This window comes from Delphinus delphis, chromosome Y (genome assembly GCF_949987515.2).
Source record: "Delphinus delphis chromosome Y, mDelDel1.2, whole genome shotgun sequence".
Classification (NCBI taxonomy): domain Eukaryota; kingdom Metazoa; phylum Chordata; class Mammalia; order Artiodactyla; family Delphinidae; genus Delphinus; species Delphinus delphis.
The window spans coordinates 1,078,016-1,102,067 of NC_082705.1; the positions used below are offsets into that span (position 1 = coordinate 1,078,016).

General features: G+C 36.3%; 1 long non-coding RNA gene across 1 annotated transcript; it reads right to left on the reverse strand.

The window, feature by feature from the left end:
- Positions 1 to 1,723: 1,723 nt before the first annotated feature.
- On the reverse strand, positions 1,724 to 23,940 carry LOC132419213 (uncharacterized). The gene is made up of 3 exons (XR_009518157.1): positions 23,790 to 23,940; positions 6,426 to 6,495; positions 1,724 to 1,849 (listed from the first exon to the last, which is right to left on the reverse strand). It is a non-coding gene; the product is annotated as an uncharacterized lncRNA (long non-coding RNA).
- Positions 23,941 to 24,052: the final 112 nt, after the last annotated feature.

Genomic DNA, 24,052 nt, shown 5'->3' on the forward strand with positions numbered 1-24,052 from the left:
TACATCACTGTTGTTAACATTAGCTAAATGTGGAAACAACCCAAATGTCCATCAAGAGGTGAATAAACAAAATGTGGCCTGTGCATAAAACGACTCTTATTCAATCTTAAAAAGGAACAAAATTCTGACATTATGCTAAAACATGGATGAACTTCAAAGACATTAAGTGAAATAATCTAGTTATAAAAGGACAAATACTGGTATGGAGTACTTGAAAGTAGTAAAATTCATAGAAACAGAAAGTGGAATCGTGGGTTCCAGGATTTGCATATGGGGAAAATGAGGAGTTGTTTAATGGGTATAGCATTTTAGTTTTGCATGATGAAAAGTTCTGGAGATTGGTTGCCTAGCAATGTGAAGTTACTTAACGCTACCAAACTGTACATGTAGAAATGGTTTAGGTGTCAAGTCTTATGTTACATATATTTTACCACAACAAAAACCCAGATCCACTTAAAGAAAAAGATCCAATTGTGAATAATACTGTCCAGTAGAATTAATTTATCCCTGTATGACTATGAGGACTAGGAGGGCTCTATCCCTGTACTTTATCTCTGCTTCCCCATGGTTGGTCTTGACTCTGTTTTGAAATTCTGGCTTTTGTGCTACCTCTACCAGCTCAGAGTCACTCATAACAACCTCCTGGTATCAACTGGGAATGTACCATAAACCTCATTCAGGGTTCCCAGGCTGAACTTGTCCATGGTTTGATTTTAGGTACCACCAACTATGCTTTCATTGCTGTTCCACTGTTCCACTTCTACCATGAAGTTGGAGCTTCACCTCCAGGGCAGATGCCTACACTAATAGGCAAAGGAACACAATCATATGAACTTAGACTATGCCCTTTTAAGTGTTTACATTCCAGTCAAGGAGACCCATGTATAAAATTGAAAGTTCTAGGCAAATTGTGAGTGTGGCTTGATAGGCAACTTGCATCTTAAACAACTACCCAGTGCAATTTTCTAGGAATTCATGAAAATCTCCACAACCAGTTGTTCTGACATATGATGACCTTCTGGATGATGACATTTTTTCCCCCTAACGTCACTTCTTTGTGTGGACAGGTTAGTGACTATTCATCACTAAGTTTTGGCTCCCAAAATCTAAAATTTCCTACATTTGGGGAATTTCCTTCTTATGTAGCAGAATAACATCTCCCATTGTAGAACCTGATCTTGCCAGCTTCCCTTTCAGTCAGTGAGTGCATGCGTCCCACACTTTTCCAACTAGTGCATCTATCAGACAGTGAGTTGGAGACAAAGTCTGGGATCTTGCTGGTAAGGCTAGTGACAGCCAGTGTCAGAGGCAGAAGCATAGCTTGCACTTCTCAGGGTAGCATCAGAGCTTAGCATCATTCATGCAAATGATGTGTAAGTGTGCCTGTGCTGGAAGCAAGCATTAGTGTCTTTATAAACTCCCCTTGTGGGGTGGTTCTAACCATTGTTCCTGGTGATTTCAGGAATCATTATTCCCTGATCTTTCCCAGATTCCAAAAATATTCATCTGTTAAATCCCATTCTGTTTAAATCAAATGGAGTAGGTTTCCATTGCTTCTAATTAGGAAACCTGATTGGTACAAATAGAAAGAGAATAGTTTCATACAGATTAGTCTGGTACTTGAGTTTCTCAGTGTGGTAGTTGGGTAAATTAAGAACTCCTTATACAATTGCTATCAGATACTTGGAAACAAAGATGAAAATACAAAGAGCAAAATCTACCAGCAGTACTCAAGAACAAAATCCATTTTGTAAAGTCCTGAGAGCCATAGATGGAACCACATCCAGGGGAAGACAAGAGTCCTTTCTGTTGCCAGTACAGCTATCAGAACAGCTCCCAACTGTGATACCTAGAGCAAAACACACCAGTGGCTTTTCAGTCTAGCTGCATATTAGATGTACTTGAGTAGCTTTAAAAATCCCGGTGCCCAAGCCTCACCCCAGACCAATTACATCAGCATCTTTGGAGGTGGGGTACAGCACCAGGTTTCTTGATGGATCCAGTGGTTCCAACGGTGGGGTAACTAACTATTCTAGTTTGCCTAGGACTAAGGAAAACTAAGAGGTTTCACCAGGACACCGGGCTTTCAGTAAAAATGAGAGTTGCAGGTAACCAAGACAGTTGGACAGCCTACTGGCAGCCAGTGTTGAGAATCCCTGCCTTATACCCGTAAAGACTAAGTAAAGCCAATCTGAGATGGGGTTGGAGGTTGGAGGATGCTAGTTTGCAGAAATGGCACATATGGGAGTCAAAAACTTTTCTTCTTTATGTGCCAGCAACTCCACTCCTCAGTATATACCCTAAACAATTAAAAATATTTGTCCACACAAAAACATTTACATGAATGTTCATACTAGCATTATTCATAATGTCAAAAGCCTAACACAACCAAAGTCCATCAACAAATGAAAGGATAAACAAATGGTGGTATAAACGACTAACTGAAATATTCAGCCACAGTATGAATGGAGCACTAATACATGCTACAACAGTAATTTCTTGTATTTTTGTCTGAAATTGAGTATGCTCGGTTGTTTACTTTGACATGTTACTTGTAAAAATGAGTTGTTCACCTGTTTATTTTTCTGATGACTATATGTTCTTTGGAAAGTCTGTTTACTGGAGAAAATACATATCATTTATAGATAGTCACATTATTAAAAGACAGCCATGATTTAAAGCCTTGCTACTGCCTTCAATTTTAAAGGTAAGTGATGAAAAGAGGAATCTACACATTTTAAAACAAAATATGTTGTCTTTATACAAGTTTTTTCTAATTAATCTCTCAGTTCAAATGTATCTTGAGCATTTACCCATACTAAGTATTTTTTGATATAGTAAGTAATCTTTAAAGACTGGATGGTGTTCCAACCTGTGGATGCACTGTCCCTTGTTTAGCTTATTTAAATTGGTCATTTAAACTGCTTCGATTATTTATAAAATATGTCACTACCTAAATTTGACACATATTTTCTGTCACCTTTCACTTCAGATTATATTTTAGGATAAAAGTTTACAGGGGAATCCCCTGGTAGTCCACTGGTTAGGACTCCATGGTTTCACTACCAAGGGCCAGGGTTCAATCCGTAGTTGGGGAACTAAAATCCCACAAGCAGGTTGGTGTGGCCAAAAAAAGAAAGAAAAGTTTACATATAGAGTTGAAGCTTTATCCAATTATTCCTACCCTGCCATCCCAAAATTAATCTCTAATCTTAAATTGGTGATTGTTCTTCCTATTCTATTTTTTTGGTTTGTTTTCTTATTCTTTAGTTCATTATTTAACTACAAACTGTGTAACCATAAATAATATAAATTTTCTCTGTGTTTTTAAAATTCTACACATAAAATGCAAGTACATACCTTTAATTCTCTTAACACTATGATTTTGAAATTTTTTTTTTTTTTTTTTTTTTGTGGTACACGGGCCTCTCACTGTTGGGGCCTCTCCCGTTGCAGAGCACAGGCTCCGACGCACAGGCCCAGTGGCCATGGCTCATGGGCCTAGCTGCTCCGTGGCATGTGGGATCTTCCCGGACCAGGGCACGAACCCGTGTCCCCTGCATTGGCAGGTGGACTCTCAACCACTGCGCCACCAGGGAAGCCCTGATTTTGAAATTTACTCATGTTGACATACATGGAGTTCATTGTAACCCTTATATTATAATTTATAAATATATTAATGTAATTTATTCACAGTTTTTCTACTAATAAACACATAGGTTGTTTCAAGTAATTTAGAATCAATGCTCTTATGATTGAACACGTGTTCAAGAGTTTACCTAGACTTTCTCTAGGGGATATGCCTGGAGAAGAATTAACTGTACCAATTTAAGGAATCTGAGATTCCTGGAAGAGGAATATCTTGTTAGAGACATGTGCTATTTCAGTTCCTCTAGATACTGGCAAATTGCACACTTCAGCCAGTAGTGAATGAAAGTTTCATTTCCTCACATCCTTGCCACCACTGTGTGTTGTGAGATGTTGTGTTAAGCATCTTTGCGGTTAGACATCTTTTAATGCTTCTTGGCCAACAAGATTCCATCTTTTGTGAATTTCCTGTTCATAGCCTTTGTTTATTACCCTGTTGGATTGTATATCTTTTTTCTTATTGATTTCTAAATGTTTTGAATATATGCTTAATTAAGACAAGGTCTCTAAGTGTGTGTGCCATGCACAAATGGGTAATTAAGGAGATTTTGATTATTACAAAAGTAAGAGCAGATGTGGAGGAAAACTAATAAGGGATCATGCAACAGTCAAGGCTGGTAACACTGGTGAGTCCTCACCACTTTCGGTTTGATGTGAAAAAGAAGCTCTGAGGACAATTATTCAGAGATTTTTGGTGTTCCTGTATATGGTCCGAATCTTCTGAGCAAAGGACGCTGAGAGGCTTTGTTAGAGGATGATGGGACAGCAGCCAGCCCAGAGAGCTGAAGAGAGTGGATATTGCAGACTAAGAACGTGGCACTCCCGGAGCCATCTGGGTCCCTCGGCCTTTTCCTTCTCAACCGGGAGAACTTTGCTCGCCTTCCAGGGCAACAAAGCTGGAGAGCCTCCGGCTCAGGCCCTGGGAGTTTGGCTTGCATCCCAGGGAAAGTCATCTCTCCGCAGGAGAGGAGGGCGGGCCAGCAGCAGCCCTGCTGACAGCTCGGCTCCTAACTCAGGGCTCCTGTGCTCTGCCGCGTCCCCACCACGGGCAGGTGACAGCGCTCTTGTTACGTCGCCCTGTGGGAACCGGCGAGCTGGGTGTCAAGTAAAGACACTGCTCGGGCTGCTGCATTTTGCTGTAATAAAGGCTGTGCCTCTGACCAGGGCTCTGGTGCCTTCCATCAGGATATGCGCATGAAACCGGGGCAAGCTGACTTCTGAGCTCGCGGGAGGGTAAAAACTTCGAAGTTTCTGACGCCCAGGAGCCAAGCTCTGGTGGAGGGTCACAGCCAGCTCCCTCCACAGACCGGGAGTCAGGGCAGTAAGCCCACACTTCCTGCCTTCTTAGCACCCCCTGTCCCGCAACCTCTCCAGAGGCCCCACCGTTAAGCCAGGGTGGGGCCGGAGCACCAGACTCAGTTCATACTGGTTGCCAGCGATGATTAAAAGAACGAACAATTCTCAAAAAAAAAAAAAAAAAAAAAAGAACAATTCTCAGTTTTTAAATCGTAGTATGCAATACACTTGTAGCTGTACCTGGCTCTTTCACTTAAAATGTTTTACAAATGGCTTCAAACACGTGCACACAGAACACCTTATTCTTTTTAATAGCTTCACAACATTCCATTGTGTGGAGATAACTTATTTAACAAATATCTTACTGATAAATATTTAAGTTGATTTCAACTCTTTACTACAACAAATAGTCTTTGTACATAGGTATTTCTGGACATATATGTTGCAAGGCAATCTGCAAAATATATTTGCAGAAATAGAATTTCTAGGTTTAGAGAGTACTCCCAATAGATAAACTGTTCTTCAGAGCAGTAATGTCAATTTATACTCCAACATCTATACCTTATGTTATATAACATTTTTAGCACAATCTCATAAATGGACGATAACTTCAGAGTTTAATCTGTATTTCTTTTACTATGGGTAAGACCGAATCTTTGTTCACATGTTTAAGAGCCATTTCTATCTCCTTGCCCATTTTCCTAATTTGTGGTTGTAATTTTCTAATTGTTTTATAGAAATTCTTTATGTAGAAAATTGAAAATTGATTCGTTTTTTGGTCATATCAGTTACCAATTACCCCCAGTTTATTAACTTCTGATATTATTTATGTTGTTTTTCTTCTTTTAGGATTTATTTACTAAAAATTAATAGTTTATCCCCTGAGATATATTTTTATTTTTGTGTGATCACATATTTTCAATTATTTACTTTACAGCATCTGGATTTTTACAATTTGAAAAAGACCTTCCCCACTCTGAGACTCCATATGCATACAAACAGAGCAATTTTACACAATCTTTTCCAAAAAATAGAAGAGGAAGGAATATTTTCCAGTTCATTTTATGTTACTATGATACCAAAACCAGACAAAAAAGTATATTTAAAAAAATTATAGACCAATATCTCTCATGAACTTAGAAACAAAAATGCTCAGGAAAATATAAGCAAATCAAACTCCAAAATGAATTAATAAATTATATACATGACTAAGTGGGTTCATTCCAGTGAGGCAGGGCTGGTTCAATATTGTTTAAAAATCACTCAATTTAACTGACATATTAACAGGGTGGTTAAGAAAAGTCATGTGACTACACTGGTTGATACAGAGAAAGCACTTGACAAAATTCATCAGCAATTTATGATAAGGACTTTTACTAAACCAGAAATAGAGGGGACCTTCCTGAACTTGATAAAGAATATCTACAAAACCCCTATAGCTAACATACTACTGGAGAAGAAAAAAAGGAAGGATGTCCTACCTCATCACTGCTATTCAGCATAGTACTTCCTAGTTCTCACCACTGCATAAGGCAGGAAAGGAAATAAGACCTACACAGATAGGAGAGAAATAAAATATTTGCAAATGTCATGGTGGTCTATGTAGAAAATTCCACTGAGTCTATATAAAACCTCCTAGAATTGGTAAGTTAAGCAACTTTGCGATTTGAAAGATTAACATGCAAAACTTATTGTATTTCGATATAACAGCAATGAATACATATAACAGCAATGAATACATGAAATTAAAAAATATAATACCATTACAGTCAATCTAAAACTGAAATATTTAGGTGTGAATCTAACAAAGTATATTCATAACTTGAAAGCTGCAAAGCTACAAAAAGGATCTAAATAAATGGAGACACATACTGTATTCATGGATAAGGAGTCTCAATAGAGTAAAGATGTTAATTATCCCTAAATTGACAGGATTAACTCAATTCCTATAAAATCTCAGCAAGACTTTTTAAAGATTTAGGGAGAACTATTTTAAATTTATGTGAAAAGGCAAAGGAATTAGAGTTGTTAAATTGAAAAGTAAGTATAAAGAAGAATCAGACCACATGATTTCAAGACATTTAAATAGCTATATTCATTGATTTGGAAGTACTACTGGTATTGGAGGTATAGTATTAGAGGAAGGATAAACACACATATAAATAGAACAGAATAGAGACCTCAGACAGGGAAGTAGGTATGACTATGAAGGAGTAGAAGGAAGGAGATATTCATAGTAATAAAATGGTTCTGTGTCTTGATTGTAGTTGTGGTTAAATGAATCTATATATGTGATAAAATGTCACTCTACCAATGTTAATTTCATATTGTACTACATCTATGTAAGATAAATCATTGGGGGAAACCTGAATAATGCACACAATGATATCTCTGTTGGGCACAGAAAAGCTCGCGGTACTAACTTTACAACTTCCTGTGAAACTATGCTTATTTCAAAATAAAAAAAAATTTAAGTCTCCCATATATCATTTATTAAATTTAAATTTTAATCCACCTAGACTTTGTTAAGCTGGGATGTGAGTTAAAGATCTCTATGAGAAACTGTGAAGGTTACTCTGCTTTAGAAATAAAATTCTAAAATGTTCAGTAGCTGAAAATATAAATCTCACAAGATGTCAGTTTGGGCTACTATAATAAAATACCATAGACTGGGAATCAAACAACAATCATTTATGTCTCACAGTTCTGGATTCTGGTAAGTCCAAGGTCAAAACTTTGGCAGATTCTGTATCTCATAAAGGACTTCCTCCTGGTTCATAGATAGCTGTCTATTCTCTATGTTCTCATATGGTGGTACAGGTTAGGGGTCTCTCTGGGATCTTTATAGGAGCCCTAGTCCCATTCATGAGGGCCCTATCCTCATGACCTCATGACCTCCCAAAGGGCCCCACCTACAAATAGCATCATATTGGGGGTTAAGATTTCAACATATAAATTTTGGGGAGATAACAAACATTCAGCTCACAGCAATGACTAAGGTGGTCATTCCAGACCAGTGGGCGGTTTGCTTCCAAACATCATTTAGGGGTCCAGTTTCTATTTTATCCTCCCTCCATCCCCTCAGATGTCACCCTTGTCAATTCTGGGGTGATTCTACCTCTGGGTGGCAACAAATTGGAAGAAATATGAGAGTAAGGAGGAGTTAAATTCAAGGTCTTAAATCTAGGCTGGAAACTCACCTATTACTTATACTCATTCTCTTTTGGCAACAACTTTGTTGTATAGTTACACCCAACCATGAAAGGGGCTATTAAATGTATCTATGTACCCAGGGAGAAGGAGAAAATGGAGTTTGGAGGACAACTACCACTCTTTGGATAAGATCCACATGATTTTTTTCTAAGTGACTACAAATTTGTCAAGTTTGCTATTTATTAAATAATCCCATTCTCCATACACTTACACAATATCACTTTCTTATATAATAATTTTTATGCTATGTACTAATTTCAGGCAGTTTTACCCATTAATCTGTCGATGTTTCAGAACTGTACCCATAAAATTAACGCATTTATAATGTATTTAATATTTAATAGTCCTAGTACTGCCTGCGACCATTTACTCTTTTCTTAATTTTTTCCCTGCTTTTGTTTGCCAATTTTTCCATATTAACTTTAAAGTAATGTATTTCTAAAATATATTCTCATTACTTTTGAAAACTTTAATCTGGGGATTTCCTAAAGAATGTGTATCTGATATGTTCTTCCATAATGAATGCATATCTGATATGTTCTTCCACCTTTTCAAGCTTTAGGTCTTCTACTAATATTTTAAGATTTTGTTACATATGTTTTGCACATTTCTTTTTAACTTCTCAGTTGTCAGAATTCTAAGTTGGTGGCGCTTAGAGATATTTCATTGTTTTCCTGCTTTTTTTTTCCTGCTGATGTAATTCATATTGTTAAACTACTTCATTTTTCACTGTTGGTAATTCTTTCCCTGTTCTCAAAATTTTCACTTGGCTTTTGTGTTCAGAAATTTTAATTTCACTTCTATATGCTAGAGTTGGGTCTCGTTTATCTGCTCTGAGCATTCATGTCTTTCTATGCTGATATATTCTCAGCTGTTCTTTTACTACTCGATAAGGATGTTGTACATTCAGACTCCTGTGTTATACACGCTTGAGGTTTTGTTTTCTCAAGGGATTGTTTACCATCTCCTTCCCTTGGAGCGACATCAAGAAACAACCTTCCTTTCTACCTCAGTGGGAGTTTACCTAGCCCTCCCTTTCATGAAGGCAGAGTCTGCCCATGATCATAAAATCCCTTTAGATTTTAAGTTTTCCTGTGCCCTCACAAACATTTGTAAATTAAAAAACAATTTGCCATTTAGTTAGATAAAAAGTAGAGCATGGAGATGATTTTTAAAAAGGTTTTAAAGAAAACTTAAGTTACATGTACATATAAGAGAGTGCACATATCCAAACTGTAAAGAGTGATCAGTTTTCACAAACTTGTTAGGACCATTTAACCAACACCCAGATCAAGATAAAACATTAGGTCCAGAAACAACCATAAGGCCCTCTTTCAGACACTACCCCCCAACTGCTATATACCATATGCCATTGTATTAATGTGCTACAATTTCTGTATCCATTCTGCTGGTTATAGGCATTTGAGTACTTTCCAGTTTGAGGCCACGATGTACAGTACTGTTGTAAAACCCGTGTAATGTGTTGTGGTGCATATATTTTGCATTTCTGTTGCATATATATCAAAGGATAAAACAAATGCATAGTAAGGTATGCATCTGTTAAACTCTAATATAAAATGCTAGTTTTCCAAAATGGTTTTACTCTCAACACTGCTGTCGTGTTTATTTCCTTAATTAGATTACTAGTAAAATTGGAAAATTTTTGGAGTATAGGCCTTTAAAAAGTATTTTCCCACAAATTATGAGCCATGACTAAACACAGATCTGGAAGAATATGTGGGTAGTTGTTTATTTAATTTCTTACTGCAAATTAAGATACTATCAAGACAGAATTTCTTATATTTCCCACAGAAACTGAAGCTTCTGTATACACATGTATATATAAAAAATTTTGAAGCAGACAAAATGTTGGAGAAGTATCTCAAGCAGGCTTACTATAAAATGAGTTGCTACCTTTTAATTATAAAGAATTCTTGCAAATCAATAAGAAAAAAATGAACCTTGATGACACAATGGTCAGAGATCATGGGCATTCAGGTTAAAAACTAAGTTATTTTTGTTAGATACTATTAATAATTTTTGAAGAATGATAAATGCCTTCAGGAATGACCTTGTGCACAAATATCACTAGTCAAGTATTTTCTCTTGTAGCTGCTGGTAAAGGAAAGGTAGCTGGTAAAGTACATGGTAATTAAACATTGTTGACTGAGTAGCAATAAGTCAAAAGAGAACAAGAGAAGGAAAGAAAAAGTTTGGTGAGAACAGGAGGATACTAGGAAGAGAGCAGAAGATATGCAATATTAAAAACTCTCTCAGGGGCAGCAGATGACTTTAGTGCCAACACCTATTATGTAGTTGTGCAGGCTGTGTTGCTAGATTGTCTGGGTTCAAATCTCAGCCCACCACATAACATCAGTGTTACCTTGGCTTGTTATTAACCCCTATATACCTAAGTTTCCTCATCTTAAAAACTGAAATAATAATTAGTACCAGCCTCATAGAAATGTCAGGAGGATTATATGAGAGTATATTTGTAAACTCTTCAGAACAATGTCCATTGATTTAAAAATATTAAATTAAGATGGCAACAATAGTTAATCATACTGCATTATATATTTGAATGTTGCTAAAAGAGTAGATCTTAAAAGTTCTCATCAAAAGAAAAAAATTCTGTATCTACGTAGAGTGACAGATGTTAACTAGATTTACTATGGTGATCATTTCATAATATATACAAAGATCAAATCATTATGTTGCACACCTGAAACTAATATAATATGTATGTCAATTATATCTCAATAAAAGAGAAAAAATATCAAATATAAACTAAATATATATTATTTCTACCCCAGGAAAACGGAGGCCTACCTTGTGTAAAACTGTACAATCTTTTAGAGAAAGAGACAGTGGCTGCTCTTCAAGGAAAAGGGCACATTTCTTACAAAATAATAAAAACAATTCATACAAGGGTCTGGGAAAGACAGGCCATCCATACAGAAGAAACAGGACACAGAAAAAATGTGGGATATAAAATATAGTGGGATATAAAATATAAGTCCCACAAAGGATTTAATCTGGCACAGAACAAAATAAATTTTTAGATGGCCAATATATATTTGAAAAGATCTCATTCTCATTTGTTATCAAGGAAATGAAAAGTAAAATACACAAGATACAGTAAACACTGATAGGAAGTGATAAAATCAAGAAGAATCGTTGGATGGATAATTATCTTAAAAATTTTTATATGACATTTAGTAATCAGTCATATGTACAGAGAAATGGAAAAAAGCATACACAGGCACAAGCAATACTTAATGTTCAGAAAAGAGCTAAGAAACTTTCTCCTCAGGATGACATCAAGGCTATGTTATACACAGCTAATTAGTGAAGAGTGTCCATGGTAAAAAGTCAGTCTGGAAAGGTGAGTGTTTCTCCAAATGCCCAATTATCAGCAAAAGATCACAAGGCATACTAAGAAACAGGGAAACATGACCCATTCAATGGAAGAAAATCAAGCGGCAGAAACCGTCCCCAAGAAAACAGGAATTGGACTTACTAGGAAAAGATATTTAAAACAACTGTCTTAAATATGTTTTAAAAAAATTAAAGGAGAGCAGGAAGGTGGTATATGAACAAAAAGAGAACAGCAACAAAGAAACATAAATTCTAAAAAGGGAATCAAATTCTGAAGCTGAAAACTAAAGGAGCCAGATTGAATATTTCACTGGAGAAGTTCAATAGCAGACTTGTGCATGCAGTAAGAAAGAATCAGTGAACTTGAGCACAGAACATTTAATATTATTTAGGAAAGAAACAAAGAGAAAAGAATGAAGAAAGTGAACAGAGCTTAGAAACTTGTGGGATACAAGCAACAGGACCAATATATGCATTATGGAAGTCCCAGAAGGAGAAGAGACAGAGACAAAAGCATATATATAAAGATTATTTGAAAAAATAATGAATGAAAACTTTTTAAATTTGAGAAAAAAAGACATAAATCAACAAATCCAAGAAACTCAGTCAACTCCAGTTAGGAAAAAGCCAAATAGACCCACACTGAGACACATTATATCAAACAGTCAAAAGTCAAAGACAAGGAATCTTGAAAGTAGCAAAAGGAAAAGAATCAACAAGTTATAAGGGAGCCTCTAAAAACTACCAGGTAATTTCTCAGCAGAAATCTCATAGCCTGGAAGGCAGTGGGATGATATATTTAAAATGCTAGTGGAAAAAAAAAAAACAAAAAAAACTTTCAACCAAGAATTCTATATTTGACAAAATATTTCTTCCAAAATTAGAGGGAAAAATTAAGCTAATAAAGACTTCCAGATTCCATAAAATCTCTATAGAGAAGCTGGCCAGATTGTCCTTATTTTTAGGCAGGCTTACATCATAGGTGGTGGTGTTTTCTTCCACAGAGGCACATCATATACGATTGTCTCTTTTTGTGATGTATGTGATTGTGAGCATAATAATTTATTTAGTCCACAAATATTTATTACTTGCTTTTTGCCAGATTATGCAGTGGTGAAAAAACAGACATGCTTTCTTAATGTTGCTTTTAGTTCAAGGTTTCACATCTTCAGTACTACTGATATTTTAGGCCATAAATAAAATAAAGACTTACTGTATTGTGCTGTGGTTTGAAATCTGTAGGCTATAATCATAAGATGCCAATATCACTCCTGTCTCCCATATACAAATTAAAAATAGGATAATGAACTTCTGTGATCTACCATCAAATTCAACATTAAGTCTTGGCAAACTTGCTTTATATCCAATTCTTCCCATTCCCTTCTATCCAATTATTTTGAATTAAGACTTAAATATGTCATATTTTTATAATTATTTCCAAATGTGTGTGGACACTTAAGAAAATAAATGAAATACCACTATTAAATCTAAATTTTTAAATTCAAATTTACAAAAAATTACTTCTTAATATCATTAAATATCCAGAGAGTATTCACATTTCCAACTGTCTCATAAGTATCACAAAAGTATGCCCAGCTTGTTTGTATGAATCTGATTCCAAATATGGCCCACATCATGTTATATCTCTTAAGTTCCTTTTTAAAAATTGTTTTAATTTTATATTTGGGTATAGACTTAGAGAGCGAACTTTTGATTACCGGGGGAAAATGGGGAGAAGGGATAGTTAGGGAGTTTGGTATTGACATGTACATACTACTATATTTAAGATGGATAACAACAAGGACCTACTGTATAACACAGGGAACTCTGCTCAATGTTATGTAGCAGCCTGGATGGGAGAGGAGTTTGGGGTAGAATGGATACATGTATATGTATGGCTGAGTCGCTTTGCTGTGCACCTGAAATTAAGTTCCTTTTTAATGCACAGTTTCTTCTCTACCTCCCTCTCTTCACTGGCTATTTGTCAAAGAAAAACGATCATTTGTTGGGTAGTTTCCACAGTCTAGATTTTACTGATTGCATCCTGATGTTTTAATCTTTTCTCTGATATCTGTGTGTCCTGCCAGCTGTTACAGGGTCCAAAAGCTTTGATCAAATTCAGGTTTGAGTTTTGGACAATACTATGTCCTAAGTGGTGGTGTTTAATTCCACGGAGAGGTAACATATTCTTATAATTGTAGCAGCTACTGCTGCTCAAAGCTGAGCTCCATTTTAATTCTTGTAGAATTGAAAATGATGACATTGTACTTCTATGATTCCTTCTTCATGATTTGCTGGAATGATTCCATAAGGGAATACTTCCCCTCAAGTACAGACTGGTTATCAAGAGGTGCAAGGTAAATCTGAACTTCGAGCATTACATTTCATTTATGGAAATTTCTGGATCGCCTTTGGCCTACTAGCTAGTACTGTTTATGGAAGGTGGTCACAGACTCAGGTGTTTTATACTGGAGCTCTTGGATTTGTTGTTATTTCTGAGGCTGTCATGGGAGAATTCTCTTTTTTGGGATTTCCTAGCTCTAACTGGGATGTCATGAACACAATTCTATTGTAGTGTTAAGTGCCTGACACTAAGCTTTTGATTTCTGGAGCATTGATTTCAGACAGCCATCTTGACTAAATATATTGCATTGCCAGTTATATGACACAGGCTCTAGTAAACAAACTAAAAAGGAAACCAGGCCACCCCACCCATGAAATTCCCCTTTTAGAAAGTCCTGGCTTACCTAGATAACTGACCACTTGAGTGACCCCGGTTTTCCCTTCCTGCACTTTAATTCCTGTTCTTATGTTTTAAATTCACTAATAGACAGTGAACCTCAAAACCTGAGGCACCCCACCCTCAGGCAACAATAAAGGCAGAACTGCAGGTCCATGTTGTTCCCCTCTCTACTCTCAACTTTGCTGTGTGGTGCTGGGTGTGCTATGGTGCGCTCCAGGACCTGTGAGTAAGAAAGCTTGTTTTTCCAAAGCTTTCTGAGGGCTGTTGCCAGGCATGTTCTGCAAGCATAATAAGAATTACAAGGGCTGGTCCATTGTCTCTGGTTGGGAACATGTCCATGCAAACTTATGACCAGAAATGCAGGCCCAGGTGAGTGCCTCAGGCATTCTGAGCCAATAGCACCGCTATTGGGGGGCTGAGACTGACCTCTGAGACACAACTGGCTGGCAGAGGAGTTGTCAGTAACAACTAATTTAATAACAAATTCTTTGTCCAAAATGATTTTTTTTTTTTAGGCTGGCTCTGTTTATTTTGAAAAGGTTTGTTGAAGTTTTAAAAACACATTTAATTCTTTCAGTAACTAAAAATTTGCATCCAAGCCATAGGAAATTCACTCCTTTTTTTTTTTTACGTCTTTATTAGAGTATAATTGCTTTACAATGGTGTGTTAGTATCTGCTTTATAACAAAGTGAATCAGTTATACATATACATATGTTCCCATATCTCTTCACTCTTGCGTCTCCCTCCCTCCCACCCTCCCTATCTCACCCCTCCAGGCGGTCACAAAGCACCGAGCTGATCTCCCTGTGCTACGCGGCTGCTTCCCACTAGCTATCTACCTTACATTTGGTGGTGTATATATGTCCATGCTTCTCTCTCGCTTTGTCACAGCTCACCCTTCCCCCTCTCCATATCCTCAAGTCCATTCTCTAGTAAGTCTGTGTCTTTATTCCTGTCTTACCCCTCGGGATTTTCTTTTTGAAAATTACTATTTGTTTGGAATTTTTAAAGGACACAAGTCAGAGGACAAGGCCAGCTTAACTGGCATCTGACCTGTGTTGTGCAGAGTCCCATACAGATGGCTTCTGTACTTGATTTAAAGCTATATTGTCACCAACATGAAACTCAATATTTTTTGAACAAATATCCCCACACTTTCATTTTGCACTGGTTTACACACAAAATATGTAACCAGTCCTGGATAGAGATGCATGGGAAAAAAAGGCAAAAGTCAATCTTTGCTTAAAGATGGGTTGGTCTAGTATTAGCTCTACTAAAGGAATGCAAACTGCTGTGAGCACTTCCTGACATTGTTCTCTATGCTTCCTTCCCCTGTAAATCTGCATTTGTTACAGTGTTAAGAGTTTTTACTAGCTATTTTTGTATCACTTTAACAGTGTTTCAAAAACATTGAGGAGGATCTTGTCGAAATGGTGATGTAGGATAATCTGGACTCACACCCTCCCACAAACATACACAAATCTGAAAGTAACCTACAAGCTAGCTAAGTAATTCCTACACATTGGGGAAACAAGAAAAAAAATACCCACATCAAAGCAGGCAGGAGAGGGTGACATAATTTTGCCATAAACCCATTCTAGTACAGTACTTATCTCATGAGAAAACTTAAAACTTGGAGCTTCTCCCTTAGGAGTAAAAAAGTTTGAACCCCACATCCAGTCCTGCCTACTGCTCTAGCCTCATCCTCCACCAACAGTCCATTCTAGAAAAGCACACCTTGTGCCTGAGAATGACTGTTTCTCTTCTCACCTCCCTTATAAATTGGGGCCTCTACAATGCAGTCCTGGGTCACTGGGGAGTCCCCCAACCCATCATCTGAACCCCACCATCCGTGGCAGTTGTGATTCTTTTAACTCAAAATGAGGTCATGCATGATGCTAGGTAGCAAACTTTACCAGTGTGCAACCTCATAGGTAAAAAAATTTTGAGAAGCATTTAGAAACTTTTATAAGTAATTTGGCAAACAATTTTTTGTTTACTGAAACTGATAATGAAAAATGGGGAACTTTGAATGTTCTTTTCATTTCATTTGTCTACTAATTAAGTTTCATTGTATTTTACCAGACAATCTACCCATGACTAATTGCAAAGAGAAAAGAAAAACAACAACAGCCTTTTACCAGATAGTTTGAGAAGCACTAGTTTATCTGTTTCCTGAGAACACAAGACAGGTTCTGTCACTAAAAAGCACTGAATAAATGGAGGATGAATGAATAAATAAGTGCAATTGACAAATATGAGTAGTGCTAAGGTAATGGAACAGACAGAACTTGATACTACATTGGATTCATGTTAGATAAGAGAAAGAATCAAGGAAAACTCCAGCTGTTCCTGGAAGATTGCTGATGGCACTCCCTAAGATAGGCAATATTAGAAGAGGAGCAGTTAAGAGCATGTTTACAGATGAGAAATTAATTTTTGAATGGGTTGACTCAGATTACTTATGAGATATCCAAATGCAGATGTCCAGGAAGCAGTTAGATATATAGGCTAGAAGCTCAGAAGCAAAGTCTGGCAAAAGGTGTAATTTCTTAGTTGAAACAATTAGAATAAATGAGATCCACCTGGCATGTAAAATTGGAAGGGAAGAATTTAAGGAAAAACCTGTGGGTACCTAGCAGTTTCTGGCATACAGGAGATGATTAGTAACTCTTTGTCAAATGAAGATATAGAAAGATATGAACTTAACGCTATTCCATTCCAAGTCCAAGTTTTCCTGAACTTTCCTAAGCTTTCACATTCTTCTCTTAAACTGCAGAGCATTCTAACAGACACGGCTGTCGCTAGGGGTGGCGTGAGGAAGATGACTGACTAGAAAAGGCAAAGCTGGAAAACAAAAGCAGTGGGGAGGTTTTGAAAACACTGAAGAAAGGCTGGGCATGAGGATAAGAGGATAAGCCTAGGGAAAAAAACATCAGAGTCAGATTTTGAAGTTAAAGGTACGGATTTTACCATAAGTCACAGGCTTTTTCTATGTTTCCTAATAGGGTAAATAATACATGGTATAGACTGTACCATGGTGTTTGGAAACAACCAACAGCAATAGCAGAATAAATTCTTACTTCAGTTAAAGTGCATGAATTAGAATACTATGTGTCATTATAAATCTTCAGAATGTAATCTGCTAAATGCAATGTGGTGCCCTAGACTGGAACCTGGAATAGGAAGACAGAATTACTGGAAAAACAGGTGAAATCTGAAAAAAAGTGTGTAGTCTAGTTAGTAGTACTGTGCCAATGTTTATTTCTTAGTTTCAACAATTGTATGTGGTTATGTATGATGTTAACATTAGAGGAAGCTGTCCTGCATTACAACTTTTCTCTAAATCTAAAATTATTCCCAATAAAAAGTTTAGTTTTAAAAAAGTAAGCTCAAATTAAAAAAAATAGTAAGTTAACAAAGGAATTCATGCAATACAATAGTGTTTATAAATAGTTTCAAAACATGCAAAGTAAAACTAGATATTGCATATCAATTCATACATATGCAGTGAAAATATAAAAACATGCAGTGGGTTTCAAGAATATCTGTATTATTTCCTTCTCTTTAAAAGAATCTGGGAAAAGGACATGGAAGCAACCTAAGTGTCCATCAACAGATGAATGGATAAAGAAGATGTGGCACGTATATACAATGGAATATTACTCAGCCATTAAAAGAAACGAAATTGAGCTATTTGTAATGAGGTGAATAGACCTAGAGTCTGTCATACAGAGTGAAGTCAGTCAGAAAGAGAAAGACAAATACTGTATACTAACACATATATATGGAATTTAAGAAAAAAATGTCATGAAGAACCTAGGGGTAAGACAGGAATAAAGACACAGACCTACTAGAGAATGGACTTGAGGATATGGGGAGGGGAAGGGTAAGCTGTGACAAAGTGAGAGAGAGGCATGGACATATATACACTACCAAATGTAAGGTAGATAGCTAGTGGGAAGCAGCTGCATAGCACAGGGAGATCAGCTCGGTGCTTTGTGACCGCCTGGAGGGGTGGGATAGGGAGGGTGGGAGGGAGGGAGATGCAGGAGGGAAGAGATATGGGAACATATGTATATGTCTAACTGATTCACTTTGTTGTAAAGCAGAAACTAACACAACATTGTAAAGCAATTATACTTCAATAAAGATGTAAAAAAAAAGATGTGGCACATATATACAATGGAATATTACTCAGCCATAAAAAGAAATGAAATTGAGTTATTTGTAGTGAGGTGGATGGACCCAGAGTCTGTCATACAGAGTGAAGTAAGTCAGAAAGAGAACAACAAATACCATATGCTATCACATATATATGGAATCTAAGAAAAAAAAAAAAGATCATGAAGAACCTAGGGGTAAGACAGGAATAAAGACACAGACCTACTAGAGCACGGACTTGAGGATATGGGAAGGGGGAGGGGTAAGCTGTGATGAGTTGAGAGAGTGGCCTGGACATATATACACTACCAAGCGTAAAGTGGATAGCTAGTGGGAAGCAGCCGCGTAGCACAGGGAGATCAGCAAGGTCATGTGTGACCGCCTAGAGGGGTGGGATAGGGAGGGTGGGAGGGAGGGAGACACAGGAGGAAAGAGATATGGGAACATGTGTATATGTATAACTGATTCACTTTGTTATAAAGCAGAAACTAACACACCATTGTAAAGCAATTATACTCCAATAAAGATGTTAAAAAAAAAACCTGGGACAGATACTAAGCGGGTAATTTACTAGGGTAAATGCTATACTTAACTGTGCATCAAATTCTCAGTAATGTCATTTTAAGCCTTAACCCCAAAGTCCACGTTAACTCGTGTCAAAGAAAAATTTTTAAAAATTAAATCATTAATCAGAAGCTGATTCTAAGAGAATGTAAGAAATAGAGATTTATAACCAGATAGAAAGGGAATGCTTGAATAAGTTTGCTAATTAAGAGGTGAAACTAGTTAATGTCCTAAAGAACAATAAAACTGTAAACTTTAGGGTTATTTTCTCTCCTTGACTAAAATAATTTTCACCTAAACCAGGCAAAACCAGGCAAAAAAACATGTAACTTCAGAGAGTCTGGGCCTTAACTAGTAGTAACAGCAAGTCAAACAAAGGTATATGCCTACATAATTAAATAATAAAGTCTGTTGAACCATACTCCCTTATAACATTAAAAGGATATGCAGTCATCCTTTTGCCTAATGACCAATTTTACATAATTTTTCTTAAAACTCCCTCCCCCTTAACATTTTCCAAAGATCCTCTTAATCATACACAAAAAGGACTGACCTTATTGTGTTCTGGCCTGACTAATTTACATAAGGCAGCCATAACTCTTCTTTATAGCATGGTCACTAAATCTAGAGGTATTGGGCAAAAATCTTTTTACCTAAAGAGATTTTATAAAGTATCTTTTATAAAGAGATAAAAGAATTTTAAAGACTTTGTTATTTGCTTTTGAATATCATGACTAGGAAACCCAAGAAATTTGGTTCTAGTATTTCAACTATAGTGCCTACAAATGTGGTAAATCATGTCTCCTCAAGGTTCCCCAAATCTCCTAATGTTCCCGGCATGCCAGTAAGTGACCTTCCTTACTATTGAAAAGCTGCTATAAATATATATCATAAAACATATAAAAGACACTTTAGTTTCTGGCGGGCTTTTTGGAATTTGATTTCACATACAAAATGAAACCTTTCTCCTTAATCAGTTTGCCTGACGTAATGAAATTTCTTTTCTTTCCTTTTTTTAAAAATATTTATTTATTTATTTAGGCTGTACCAGGTCTTAGCTGCGGCCTGGGAGATCTTCAGGTGCAGCATGTGAACTCTTAGTTGCGGCATGCAAGTGGGATCTAGTGCCTTGACCCGGGATGGAACCTGGGCCCCCTGCATTGGGAGTGCAGAATCTTACCCACTGGACCACCAGGGAAGTCCCAAGATTTATTCTTAATAATGATACTCCATGGATTGCCTTGACTACACAATAGGTTTATCCAACTATATGCTGGTAAAAAGGAGGACACATACTTTTTGAACCTGTGCCAACATCACATTCATGGATACTTACATGCCAATGTTCAGTGGAGCATTATTCACCATAGCCAAAAGATGGGGAAAAAACCCCCAAATTTTCATCGAACACAGGAATGAATAAACAAAAAGTGTATATTCATATAATGATACATTATTCAGTCGTAAAAAGGAATGAAATTGAAATATGCTACATGGATTAAACTTGAAGACATTTTGCTTAATGATACACTGGACAAAGTCAATGTAAAACAACATTTACAAACCATCCCCTCCAAAAGCAAGAGAATATACACTCTTCTCCAGTGTATATAAAACATTCTTCAGGATGGATTATATGTCAGGCAACAAAGCAAGTCAATAAATTTAAAGAAGACTGAAAACACATCAAGCATCTTTTCTGACTATAATGGTATGAAACTAGAAATCAAATACAAGAAAAAAACTAGAAAATTCACAAATATATGAAGATTAGACAATGGTACTGAACAGCCAATTGGTCAATGAAGAAATCAAAATAGAAATATGTGTTTGGGATTAACAGATATATACTACTATACATAAAATAGATAAATACCAACTGTATAGCACAGGGAACTATATTCAGTATCTTGTAACAACGTATAGTGGAAAAGAATTTGAAAAAGAATATATATACAGGTATATATTTATATATGTATATATATATTTATAATCAAATCAATATGCTGTATACTTGTAACTAACACAATATTGTAAGTCAATTCTACTTCAATTTTAAAAAGAAGGGAAATAAAAAATTTACCTTGAGACAAGATGAAAATACCACATACCACAACTTAAGGCATTTATCATAAAACAAAAAATATTTCAAATAAACAACCTAATTTAATACTTCACAGAACTAGAAAAAGAGACAAACTAAGCTCAAAGATAGTAGAAGGAAGGGAATAATAAAGATCAGAGCAGAAATGAATGTAATAGAGACTAAAAAAAACCCAAAACAAACTGTAGAAATACTACAGAAATACAAAGGTCATAGGAGACTGCTATGAACAATTATATGCCAAAAATAGGATAAACCTAGAAGAAATATAGAAATCCTAGAAACGTACAACCTACTGAGACTGAATCATAAGAAGTAGAAAATCAGTACAGTCAGAAAACTAGGAAGGAGATTGAATCAGTAATTAAAAACATCCCACAATGAAGCCGAGGGCCAGCCTGCTCATTAGTGAATTCTAACAAACATTTAAAGAATTAATAGTAATTCTTCTGGAACTATTCCAAAAAATAAAAGAAGAGAGAACACAAACTCATTTTATGATGCCAGCATTGCCGATACCAAAACCAGACACTACAAGGACACTACAAGGAAGGAAAATTACAGGCCAATATCTCTCATAAACATAGATGTAAAAATCTTCTAAAAACATTAGCAAACAGAATCCAACAACATATTAAAAGAAGCATACATCTTCATCCAGTGGGACTAATTCCAGGGATGCAAAAGTGGTTTAACAACCAGAAATCAGTCAACGTAATACACCACGTTAACAAAATGAAGGATAAAAATCATATGATCATCTCAAGAGATGTAGAAAAATAATCTGACAAAATTCAACATCCTTTTATGAAAAAAACTCTCAACAAAGAGGGTATACAGGGAACATATCTAAGCATAATAAAGACTACATGTGACAAACCCACAAGTAAATTTACACTGAATGGTGAAAAGCAGAAAGCTTGTCACCAAGATCAGGAACAAAACTGTTGCTGCTTTTATTCATTGTATTATAGGAAGTCCTAGCCAGAGCAATTAGGCAAGAAAAGAAAGGAAGAAGTAAAACTGTCACTCTTGCAGATGACAGGATATTATATATAGAAAACCCTAAAGACTCAACTAAAAAACTGTTAGAACTAAGAAACAAATTCAGTAAAGTTGCAGGATAAAAAATCAATGTTGCATTTCTATACTCTAGTAACAAACCAACAGAAAAAGAAATTAAGAAAACAATCCCATTTACAACTGCATCAAAAAGATAAAATACTTAGGGATAAATTTAAGCAAGGAGGAGAAAGACCTGCACACTGAAAACTGTAAGATACTGATTAAAAAAAAAACACAAACACATATAAATGGAACGATATTCTGTGCTCATTGTTTGGAAGAATTAATGTTGTTAAAATGTCCATACAATCTATGAATTCAATGCAATCCCTATCAAAATTCCAATGACATTTTTCAAATAAATAGAACAAACAATCCCCAAATTTGTATGGAACCACAAAAGACCCCAAATACCCAAAGAAATATTGAGCAACAAGAACAAAGTTGGAGGCATACTATTTCCTGATTTCTATTTATACTATAAAGCTATAGTAATCAAAACAGTATGATAGAAGCATAAAAACAGACACACAGATCAGTGGAACAGAACAGAGAACCCAGAAATAAACTCACAGATACATGATCAATTGCTTTGTGACAAAGGAGCCAAGAAGGTACAATGGGGAAAACACAGTCTCTTCAATAAATGGTGCTGGGAAAACTAAACTATATGTAAAAGAATGAAACTGAACTACTATCGTATACCATACATAACAGATGAATGAATAAAAAAGATGTGGTGTATATATACAATGGAATTTGGCCATTAAAAAAGAAGGAAAACTTACCATTTGAGATGCCATGGATGGACTTAAGGGCATTATGCTAAGTGCAATAAGTCAGAAAGAGAATGATGAATACTGTATGATTTTATATGTGGCATTATAAACAACAACAACAACAAAAATAGAGAACATAGGTGACTGCCAGACACCAGGGCATGGGGAGATGGGTGAAATGGGTCAAAAGTTAGAAAGTTCCAGTTATAAAATACATAAGTCATGAGGATGTAATGTACTGCATGGTGACTATAGTCAATACTGTACTGTGCATTTGAAATTTGTGAAGAGAGTAAATCTTAAAAATTCTCATCACAAGAAAAAATGTAACAATGTATGGTAACTGATTTAACTCCACTTATTGTGGTGATCATTTCCCAATATACACAAATATGAAATCTTTATGTTGTATACTTGAAACTAACATAATACTATATGGCAATTATATTTCATTAAAAAAATAACAAAACAAAACGTCCATATTTTCCTGCGATAAAGTATTGCAATCAGGACTCTGGTATTAGTTTGCTAGGGCTGCCTTAACAAAATAGTACAGACTTCGGTGGCCAAAACCACAAAAATTTACTTTCTGACAGTTCTAGGGGGTGGAAGTTGAAGCCCAAGGTGCTGGCAGGGTTAGTTTCCTCTATTTAGCTTGGAGATGGATACCCTCTCTCTGACTGTATTCTCTTTGTATGTACAAACCTGCCTGCAAAAATTTCATCTTCTTAAAATTAAGGGACCAGTCAGATTGCATTAAATGGTAGGCTCCATTCTGAGGGCCTCGTTTTAACTTAAACAGAGATTTGAAAACTTACCTCCAAATATCCTTACCTTCTGGTACGCATATGGGAGGGGGGTTGGCATGACAGTCTTCAGTCCGTAGCATGCCTGAAGAATAAAGCAGTTGAGCGATTTAGAGCAAGACAGAGCCCGAGGCGGAACAGATCGCTGCTGGAGGAGTAAGAACATTCCATGAAGATTGTGGGAGGAGCCACCGCCGTAGGAAGGAGGTGGGGTCTTTTGCTAACTACACTCCCGCCCACACCCAGTACGGCTGCAAACTATGCGAAAGCGGTTGTGCGTTCCTTGAAAAT